Raw genomic sequence first — 8,802 nt, 5'->3', positions numbered from 1 at the left:
AGATGATTCTGGAATGGAAGCTGGAGTGACATGTCTTGCGTTCTGTGATGTCTTCTGAAATTTCCCGTCTCGCCACTCCACGCTCCCCACCCCCAGAAGATGCTCTTGGTAAATGCTTGTATCGAGGAGTCTGAGCATCCACGGGGGCCAGGGGACTCAGGGACCCCATGGCTGATCCACTCAGCTTCACCTGGAACTTGCTGTGTGGCCTTAGGCAGGTTCCTCTGCTTCTCTGGCCCTCAAGTTCATCCTCTGTAAAGTGTCACGGCCTCTCCCAGGACTAATGCTAGGATTGATTCTAGGTGCTTAACAACAAGGGTCGTAGAGAGCTGGTTGAAATGTCACCCCGATGTCACTGTGGGTGTGTGGTTGAGGGGTCAGCCTTCCTTCCCACCTGAGTTCCTCAGGGGAGCCCAGAATGCTTACTGAGGATTCTCAAGAGGGGGCTTTGGCTGTTCCCTTCTCCCTGTGATGACCAGGTGTGGAACGGGCCCCCTTTCCTTTTGACTTCCGCCCCAAGCATCCGTTCACACAGGGACGAGTGTGGAGCTAATTTGACTGGTGACTTGGAGGCAGGCATAGGGGTTTATATCACCCACCTGACAGCCCTGATGAGAATTTAGACCCGAATATTAAACACCCCAATTCTGAAATGTCCCTTGACCATTCCCAGCACATAGAATGTTTTCCTGGCCAACTTTTTCTTCTTGGGTCCCCCTGCTTCCCTCCATGTTTCTGGGCGCTCTCCTGCTTTTTTCTCTCATTTCTGGACAACTTTCTCCCCATCTCCTGGGGCACCCCTGGAAACTCAATATTTCTTTACTATACCTAGCAACCCCACACTTGTAATTCTGTCCTAATCCAGTGGTTCTCAACCCTGGTCTCACATTAAAATTGCCTGTGGGGTTAAAAAATACAATTGCCTGGACCCCAATCCAGCACAATTAAATCCGAAGTTCAGGAAAGGCTGAGAGCTTAGCCACTGAACAACGAATAACATCTCAGCAACCGAACAACTTTACTATTCATTTCTTTCTCACAACACGACTGATGGAGATTGGGTGGCACTCCTTGCAAGTGATTCAGGGATCCAGTCTCCCTAGTCACAGGGCCCTGGATTACTGCAAGTGAAGCTGGGAAATGTAGTCTTTCTTGGTGCTCCAGAAGAGGAAACAGGATCTAACCAGGACATGGGTTTGAGTCCTGGTCCGGGAAGATCCCACATACCGTGGAGCAACTAAGCCTGTGCACCACAACTACTGAGCCTGCACTCTAGAGCCCGCGAGCCACAACTTCTGAGCCCACGTGCCACAACTACCGAAGCCCATGCCCGTGCTCCGCAATAAGAGAAGCCACCGCAAAGAGAAGCCCACGCACGGCAACCAGGAGCAGCCCAACTCACTGCAACAAGAGGAAGCCCGTGCGCAGCAACGGAGACCCAACACAGCCAAAAAAAACCCACATTAAATAAATAAATAAATAAAAGCTCCCCAGATGATTCTAACGTGTAGCCAAGTGTGCCAACCACTGCCTCTCTATTTTGGACATCACTTTGTAGTGTGGGGAATTTCCTTTTAGTCCCAAACTGGCATCAGTTTTTCCTAATACAGGCAGTTACATTTCTAAAAGGAACTCTGCCCGTTTTTTTTTTAAAATCCTTTTTCCCTCTTGGCACGGTAGCATGTGGTTAGTAGGGCAGAAAGGATGCTTATCACACTATAGTTGGAAAGACTGGCCTGGAGGGGCAAGGGCTTTGCCTAATGTCACACAGAAAATTGTCGGCAGAGCTGGAACGAGGCTCTTGGACTCTCGGCTCCCAGCCGGGCTTCCCTGCCATGCTGCCTTCCAGAGATGGAGGGGGATTGATTAGAAATGGGGGTAGGGTTGTGCTTGGGGAAGGAGGCACTGTTGGAGGAGAAACATGGGCTAAGAAAGGGAACCACGAGGGATCGCGTGGGCTCCCTTGCCATCCCCAGACTCAGCTCCTCAAGAGACCCAGGGGGTTGAGAGCATCACCTTTAGACGAGCTCACTGGCCCAGCTTCCTCTGGGCTGGGTTTGGTGGGGACCACAGAGTTCTGGGAGAGACAAGTGCAGGCCATGCCAGCTGGTAAGGAGGGCCGTCTAGCTTGTTCCGTTGATCTGTTTATCTAGCCTAATTGCCATGATCAGAGTTTTAATTCTTTAGAAATTTCTGTTTTACTATCTAGTAAGGAAAGTTTTCAATTACTCTCTTTTTTTATTTATTATTTTTAAAATAAATTTATTTATATTTTTGGCTGCATTGGGTCTTCGTTGCTGCTCACGGGCTTTCTCTAGTTGCGGTGAGCAGGGGTTACTGTTCATTGCGGTGCGCGGGCTTCTCATTGTCGTGGCTTCTCTTGCTGCGGAGCACCAGCTCCAGGAGCGAGGGCCTCAGTAGTTGTGGCGTGTGGGCTCAGTAGTTGTGGCTCTCAGGCTCTAGAGAACAGGCTCAGTAGTCGTGGCGCACTGGCTTAGTTGCTCCGCGGCATCAGACCAGATGGGATCAGACCAGAGCTCGAACCCGTGTCCCCTGCATTGGCAGGCGGATTCTCAACCACTGCACCACCAGGGAAGTCCCTGTGGCTGTAACTTTTGCAGTTTGAAGTGTGACAGCAAAGCTGGCACAAATGTTTTTCCTTCTTCACAGTCTCCTGGATAGATTTGTTCTTAGACCGTTTGATGTTTTTCTTTCCTTTTTTTTTTGTTGTTGTTTTTTGGCCGTGTGGCTTGTGGGATCTTAGTTCCCTGACCAGAGATGGAACGGGGCCCTCAGCAGCGAAAGCTCGGAGTTCTAACCATCGGACCACCAGGGAATTCCCTTTCTTTCCTTTTGCAGTTGAGCACTTTCACCTTTTCCCCTAAAGGAAGCACGTTACGGCTTCTCTGTGGCAGATCCGAATTGCCAGCATCACTTCTCTGGTGCTTTGGGGTGATTTTGAGTAAAATAAAAGTTACTTGAACGCAAAGCGCTGTGGTAGCAAGACAGTCGATCTAACTTAGAGGGCTACTAAGTGACTATCAGGTGAAATATGCTGGACAAAGGAATGATGCGTGTCCTGGGCAAGACAGAGTGGGACAGTGAGAGGTTTCATCACTCTACTCAAAATGGCACACAATTTGGGGACTTCCCTGGTGGCGCAGCGGTTAAGAATCTGCCTGCCAATGCAAGGGACACGGGTTCGAGCCCTGGTCCGGGAAGTTCCCACATGCTGCAGAGCAACTAAGCCAGTGTGACACAACTACTGAAGCCCGTGTGCCTAGAGCCCGTGCACCGCCACAAAGAGTAGCCCCGTTCGCCGCAACTAAAGAAAGCACGGGCACAGCAATGAAGACCCAATTCAGCCAAAATTAAATAAATTTATTTTTTTAAAAAAATGGCACGGGGGCTTCCCTGGTGGCGCAGTGGTTGAGAGTCCGCCTGCCGATGCCGGGGACACAGGTTCGTGCCCAGGTCCGGGAAGATACCACATGCCGCAGAGCGGCTGGGCCTGTGAGCCATGGCCACTGAGCCTGCGCGTCCGGAGCCTGTGCCGCGCAACGCGAAAGGCCACAACAGTGAGAGGCCCGCGTACCGGAAAAAAAAAAAAAAAAAAAAAAGGCACGCAATTTGAAACTTACAAGTTGTTTATTTCTGAAGTTTTCCATTTAATATTTTTGGACAGCCGTTGCCCATGGGTAACTGAAAGCGCCGATAAGTGGGGACTACTGTATTCATTCAACAATTATCTACTGAGCACCTTTGAACAAGGCGGGGTCCCTACATCCAGAGGCCCAGAGTTTACGGGAGCAGATAAGAAGAGGGTCCTGATCAGGACTCTGTAATGAGAAGCTGTTACGGCAGCACCAAGAAATGGCTCCTCAGTCAGTCCGTGGGAGCATCAAAAAGCATTTCCAAGAGGTGCTGATGCCGGAACGAATTCTCAAACATACGGGGATGTTTGCTAAGTGGATGAATAAATGCTTGTTGCACACTGAAAAGGAATTGGTATTTTGGTAATATTTTTGATATTGAATTTCTTTTTCTACTCTAGAATCCTGCCTCTGAGTGTGTGTGCACACGTGTGAGGGGAGGTGGTGGTCGTGGGGTTTTTGCTTAAAGCACAGATCACCTAATTCCCCACTACCTTCCGTTTACAAATTTCCAAGTTAGGAAGGGAGCATCCCCCCACTCCCCTTAGTCTGTCGTGCTACCTTGGCTTAGGGCCAGACTTAAGATACTCAGACTTTCCAGATTAGAATACTCCCCCTTTTTTTGCCTACTGGGGGGCTAAGGTGTGTCCTCATCTACTGTATTTAATGCAGAAAATAAAGCTGTGTTCTCTAAAGAGGGACACAAGACTGGGAGGAAACAAGAATATAATAAGCCAACCTCTGAAATGTTATGCTGCCTTTAGCTCTTGTTTCTTCTCTGCTACACGGACTCCTGGGCCAGTGGGTCCACAGCGTCTGTTACCTTGTACACATTAAGACTCCCAAACCCTATTTTCAACTGCTCATGAGACATATCTCCACCTGGATGGACTTCTTAGAGATTTTCCAAGACCCAAATCCACAGTCGCACGTGCCTGCTGTTCACTTTCCATGTGACTCTCCAAGAACCCCATGGACCCCCTCGGGACACTGTGGTCATTGTTTATGTGGCTTCCCGCCCTCCATAACCAGGAGTTCCTAGAGGGCAGAGGCCAAGCTTTCTTGTCCTTTGGCACAAGGCTTAGTACAATTATATCAACCAAAAACCATTTCTTCGAACAAATGAATACTATCAGCTGACATGTTGACCTTTTTTTCCCTTAAAAAGTTATGAGTTGGGCAACGGCCTCTGAATTTCTGAACAGGAAGGGGATTTATAAGATGCAATGTCATGTCATTTTACATGGAGGAAGTGGACCCTGTGTGTGTAAGTTCTGAACCCTGAAACCGGTTAGGAACAGAGGCTTCATTCCCTGTATCACCACTAGCTTAGTCAAACGTCAGCATAAATTCATGATGAAGGATCTAGAAAGAACTTAAAGTATGAGCTTTCTGGGACAACACAAAAGGATAAAGGTAAATTTGGCCCAAATGAGACAAACTTTAAACACACACAGACAAACACTCCCAGCTACAGCCCCACACCTGGGAGGGGTCCCGTCAACTAGAGGGATGGTTCGATCCACTTGTTAATTTCAATAGTGACTGTAATCGTTCTGAATAATAGATTGATAGACATTTTCAGGACTCTTGGCGTGAGTGAGTTAGAAAATTATTTTAGGCTGAGGAATCAAGGAGAAAAGCTATTGGGAAGTGAGACTGAGCCTGAGGAAGAGCGTATGGAGAGTTGCCAGAAGATGGAGCTGACGGTTAAGAGCGTTCATTGAATCCACTTAACCAAGGACATCTTTCAGTTGGTGGGAGTCCAGCTCATGGGAGCAGCCAAATATCCTCGAAAAAGGCCATGCTGGAGCCACAGTGCACTGTGGGAACCAGATGTGCCAGGTGTGAGGCATGAGTGTGCACCTCTGACCACCATCCCCACCTAAGGAGGAGAAAGTGCAGCATCCGGATGTTTCTATTTGTATCCTCTCTTATTTTGTGTTTGCAAGTCTTGGCACAGTGCCTGACCATTTCAGAAATTATCTAAGTGTTTAAGGCTGTTTCCACCCATTTTTTTCAGGGCTTGGTTTTCCTTCCAGAAACAGATCTTCCTCTCTCTGCAGTTTCTCATAAACCTGCCTTTATACTGTGTAGTACTGGTACCCAAGTGTTGGTCTGTGGACCATTTCATCTGTATCAAGTGAGAAAATTAAGTACAGGAGGATAGTTTATAATTAAGCTGAATATATCTAATTTTAAGGATTACCCTTTATTCTGATGTGGTGACTGTGAATTTTATTTCATCACATGCCGGTATAAGAAACACCCCATTATTTTTCTAACTTGAATAAAATCTTTCCCTGAGTGCCTGCTCACCAGAGTGGGAAGAAATGATATCTCAATCCTGTTTTGGAAGGCTTCTTCCCTTCCCTAGAGTTACATAAAAATCTAAGGGCCTTACATGGTGCCTGGAAAATGGGAGTCAGGGTTTTAGTGCAGACAGAGCGAACAAGGTACCTTGTGCTCTTAAACAATGAGATCCTATGTGAAACATTTTTTTTTTATTGCATTGCTGGGCTTGTGGGAAGGGAAATCTCAAAGAGGTCACAAAACAAAAGAAAACAGCCCCCTTAGGCATGGTGAGTGGACAGGAAAGGTGGAGTTGTCCTAAAGGAAAATGCCAATATTAGCATCTTAGTTGGTAAGTTAAACGTAAAGCCAGGGTCACGGTAAGATAACCTGAGATTCTGGTAAGTTAGGGACCTGGTTCCAAGTTGGTATCTTTATCCTGGACCTGTCCTGACAGAAGCAAATGCAACTCGTTTCTGGAGGAAGGTATCCTCAATTTCAGCCCCCAGATTTTCCATAGATTCATCCAAACATGAGCTCACAACAAGAGATCACAAAATTCAGAGAAACAGACCACCATGAGCAATAGTCAACATAAACAACAACATATTTATATGTCCAAGGACTTCTGATATTAGGCACAACATGTAAACTAACCATGTGCGTGTAAATGTTTAATGAAATAAAAGATGGCATTACAAAAATTAACAAGCAAGAAGACATTAGAATGAACAGTTAGTTTTGAAGGAGAACCATCCAGAACTTGTAGAAATAAAAATACAATGCTTAAAACAAAAACGAATTGGAGGGGGTTAACAGCAAATCAAACACAACTGAAAAGAGATGAATGAACCAGAAAGTTGCTCCCCTAAGTATGGTCCTTGGATTCGCAGCATCATCAGCCTGGGAGCTTGTTAGAAACGCAGCACTCAGGCCCCATCCAGAACTACTGCATCAGATTTGCAGTTTAACAAGATTCCTTGGTAATTAATAGGCATTTTCAAGTTTAAGAAGTACTAAACTAGAAGATAGAGCTGAAGAAATTATATAGAATGAAGAACAGAGATAAGGAGAAGGGAAATATGAAAGAGAGGGTAAGAGATATGGCAGTTATAAAGATAAGGTCTAAAAAAATGTTATCCTGGTCAATGGAGACATTAAAAAGAATGGAGTATAGATAAATATTTGAAGAGAATTTTCCAGAAATGATGAAAGGCATGAATCCACAGATGTAAGGATTTACACCAAACAAGAAAAATTTACTCATGGTCAGGAGTAAAACTGCAGAACACCAGTACAAGTAGAAAGCAGTCTGAGAAAAACTATCACATCACTCAGTCTGTCAGCAGACTTCTCAACAACAACACTTATAGCTAAAAGACAAAATAATAGTATTTCCAAAATGCTGAGAGAGAATGGCTGTAAACCTAGAATTGTATACCCAGCAAAACTCTTTCAAGAATTTTTTTTTTCTTTCAAGAATTTTTATGAAGTAGAGCTTTTCAGATAAAAACTGACAGACTTTACCACTAACATGACTTTTTAAAAAGAAAATCTGAAATGTAAGGATCTAAGTAAACATTGTCTGTGTAAAATAGCAATTAACAATAATGTTTAGTTTGTACCTTCCTACAAAGAAAATTCTAGGCCCAGATGCCTTCACTGACGAAGTCTACCAAACATATGAAAAAGAAATATTACCAATTCTACACAAACTCTTCCAGAAAATTGAAGAGGAGGGATCACTTCTCAGCTTACCCTGGTACCAAAACCAGGCAGAGAACTTAACAAGAAAAGAAAACTACATACCAGTACTGACCAAGTCAAATTAATCCCTGGTTGGCTTAATGTTAGAAAATCAAAGAATAGAGTCATATTTGCAGACTAAAAAAGAAAAAACATATAATCATCTCAATAGTTGTTGAAAAATCATTGATAAAATCAACATCAATTTCTGATTTTAAAAAGCTCAGTAAACTAGGACTAGAAGGGAAATTTCTCAACCTGGTAAAGGGTCTCTGTGAAACACACACACACACACACACATATATATTCTTTTTCAGTTTCTTTTCCATTCTAGGTTATTTCAAGATACTGAATATAGTTCCTTGTGCTCTATGGTAGGTCCTTGTTTAACTCTTTTCTATGTAGTAGTGCATATCTGTTAATCCCAAACTCCCAATTTATCCCTTCCCCACTCTTCCCCTTTTGTAACCAAAAGATTGTAGAAAATCTCTCTTCAATAGGCCTCAGTGGATTAGGATCATAACATCCAATTCTTTGTCTAGGGGTCGATTAGGGAAGGACTATCTTAAAACATTCATTTTCCCATCGACACTCTCTTTGGTGTTAAAATATTTCTTTAAAAGAAACTAATGGGAGGATAGAGGGTAGTTTATTATAGCTAATATCCCAATTTGGCAAAACAGAACTTTAGCAATGCTGATGTTCCCCTAGTTTTTACTTCTCAGCAAGTTCCCAGGCTGGAAACCCTTGCTCTTGGGATGGGCGAGCGGCGGCTTATTGCAATTCTTTTGTTCAAGGGCCTCTCATAGGTACACGAGATCACAGAGCTGAAGGTGTGGGTGTACAAATACAAAACCAAGGTGTATCAAGATGGGGGACTGCAGAGTGGCAGCTGGCGAGGGAGTAGACTTCTTCCCCTGCCCAGGAGGGTGGCACTGGGCCAGCACTGTGGCAGCACTGGGAGCTAGGACAGTGTGCCAGGGTCTATGAAGGATGCTTGAGTATCTAATAAATCCACGGAAACTTGGAATCCAGTGGATGCCAATCCTAGGCTGCCTTGGAGAGAGCTCTGCTTCACAAAAGACATAGATCTCTTTAGCAGGCTCATGGT

Source organism: Aethalodelphis obliquidens, unplaced genomic scaffold (genome assembly GCF_003676395.1).
Source record: "Aethalodelphis obliquidens isolate GAN/ISIS:26980383/991018 unplaced genomic scaffold, ASM367639v1 scaffold126, whole genome shotgun sequence".
In the NCBI taxonomy this organism is placed as follows: Eukaryota; Metazoa; Chordata; class Mammalia; order Artiodactyla; family Delphinidae; genus Aethalodelphis; species Aethalodelphis obliquidens.
The sequence above is the reverse complement of the archived record's forward strand: the minus strand, read 5'-3'. Positions refer to the sequence as shown.